General features: G+C 42.2%; 1 long non-coding RNA gene across 1 annotated transcript; it reads right to left on the bottom strand.

Moving 5' to 3' along the window:
- Nucleotides 1-324: 324 nt before the first annotated feature.
- Nucleotides 325-1,587, bottom strand: LOC119400990 (uncharacterized). The gene is made up of 2 exons (XR_005185345.2): nucleotides 1,476-1,587; nucleotides 325-458 (listed from the first exon to the last, which is right to left on the bottom strand). It is a non-coding gene; the product is annotated as an uncharacterized LOC119400990 (long non-coding RNA).
- Between the last annotated feature and the right edge of the window lie 792 nt (nucleotides 1,588-2,379).

The following is a 2,379-nucleotide window of genomic DNA, read 5'->3' as shown; positions in this document are numbered from 1 at the left end:
ACGGACGGACGGACGGACGGACGGACGGACGGACGGACGGACGGACGGACGGACGGACGGACGGACGGACGGACGGACGGACGGACGGACGGACGGACGGACGGACGGACGGACGGACGGACGGACGGACGGACGGACGGACGGACAGAAAACTTTTAGACAAACTTGATTCGTAAAAATTGTAGACACTTGATTGGCGCAGTCCAAGCAGTGCGTGTTACCTGGAACGTGCAACTTGTATTCGGTTAGGAAAAGAAACTTTAGCGTCCATAAAACATAGAAAATTTTCGGAGAGTACGGGCACACAATTTTTACTTCCATATGTAGAACGTATTCAATGGCATTTATTGTTACCTGCCGTTCATGTAAATCTTGCAGAAGCGATGGATATTCATGATGTTGAATATTTCTTGAGCGCCCAGAATTTTATGCGTTCCGGCGAGGCTTCAATCCACCACCTGCAGTAGAAGTTATTAATAACAAAATTATTTTTTGTTAAGAACAGGAGAAATGTTCAAATAATTGGACATATTGTATAGAAAATACTGGAAAGTACGGATTGCATTACATGCAGCCGAACTTTATAAGAACAACGTAGTACTTGTTTATGACAAAGAAGTTAAGTGTTAAGTACTTGTAAAAGGGAATGAGGGTGAAGGGCGACAGTTCGTCTCCAAACAAGCAAAGACGGGGCGGAATTTTTTAAAATCTAAGCAGCAGCATACATATCTAATATTACCTCGTTACCTACTCTACGACGACCAAAACTGATAAATCATCCGGTTGATTTCGTCAATGATTCACTTACAATGCCTCAAATGTGAATTGATATTTGGCTTGATACCGATAGCGTTCAACGTTATCTATGAGAAGTTCGTTTTATTATTGATTAGTTATATATTTCCGGAGCTTCTCATTTTGTTCGTTACTGTGAAGATTTTGTAGTAGAGAAATAAGTATGCATTGCACACACACATACTACATCATCTGCTATATAAGTACCTGCCGAAAAAAAACGTCCTTGAAAGCGTGTGATGCTCAACGTCGCTGAAATAATGCACTTGCAGAAATAGAATATGATAATAGTATGTATAAAGATCGCGTATGATGCTACATACATGGAACACTTGTTGCGCGTTGGTGCGATTTTTGAAGTTTTCGAAGCGAATCATTTTATAATTCCGTGAAGTTCCCACGAAAAGCTAACCATGATAATAAAGCATTATCATGCGCTTCATGTACGGAATTCGACACTACACAACGGAAACAAACATCGCTAGACACTCCAGGTGTACTGCTGCAGGACACTACGGTAGAATCTTCGGCGCCTGGTCACTCACAATATGGCGGTCTCTCGTGCATAGAGGCTATAACAGATCACTCTATCATTTCGACGGTAGATCAGGCACCCCTACAAAGCCACGGTGTGAGGTTAGAATTTAAACGCCAATGATCCTGCACAAACATTGACCCACCAGCTCTTAGGATTGCTCCCAGGTGATGGTCCTCGACGGTTTCGTCTTTTAGTTCGACGTGTGGTTGTGTACGGTCTTGTAATAATTCTTATAGCACTTGCCGTTGGAAATCCAAGCCTAACGACACATAACGATCCCTTTTCTTGTAACATTGTTAGATAAAGAACCGACGCCGCTACGAACATAATGATAATAAAACTCGAACTGATCATGGCCGTTTTATGTGAAAGTAAGAAGTTCGGGACATGCAGCCCCACCACGTTATTGCCATACGAAAAATGCAAGCAGATAACCGTTGAGAACCGCTAAAATATAATCGGCGTGGCAGTGTTCATTGGACAGCAATAAAGTAATTTTATTTTAACTGTTCTAAATATATGCGTTCATTGTTCGTATGACAATATGATTTTGCGACTGCAAGTCACAGATGCTTTTATACACTAGAAATAAAAAGAACTAGGTCTTTTGTGACCTCCTCTGCGCTGCCCTACTGAAACGTTCCGTATGCCAGTCCAATAATTCCATATGTTTTCATACGGAATTCATATGTTTTGCGTATATTTTTCATACGTTTTCCATATATTTCCGTAAGATTCTTACGGAAACATACGGAATTATTGGACTGGCATACGGAACGTTTCAGTAGGGTGTTCATTTCGTAGAAAAGAGAGTGCTTCGAAACCGACGCTTCTGTGTCACTGCGAATGCTGTCCCATAATGCGTGGACAGCATCCTCAACTATTAAGAAGCTGCTGCATTTGCGCAGCTCACGTGTACCCTGTAAGTTGTTGCGTGCCCATGGTCACAGTCTCCATATCACTAATGATTTTGTTCCCAGCTCCATGGTAAGGTCTGTTTTCAAGAAAAATGCCTTTACATCGCACCGCCTCGAATAACACAGTAG

The sequence above is a fragment of the Rhipicephalus sanguineus genome, chromosome 7 (genome assembly GCF_013339695.2).
Source record: "Rhipicephalus sanguineus isolate Rsan-2018 chromosome 7, BIME_Rsan_1.4, whole genome shotgun sequence".
In the NCBI taxonomy this organism is placed as follows: domain Eukaryota; kingdom Metazoa; phylum Arthropoda; class Arachnida; order Ixodida; family Ixodidae; genus Rhipicephalus; species Rhipicephalus sanguineus.
The sequence above is the reverse complement of the archived record's forward strand: the minus strand, read 5'-3'. Positions and strand labels throughout refer to the sequence as shown.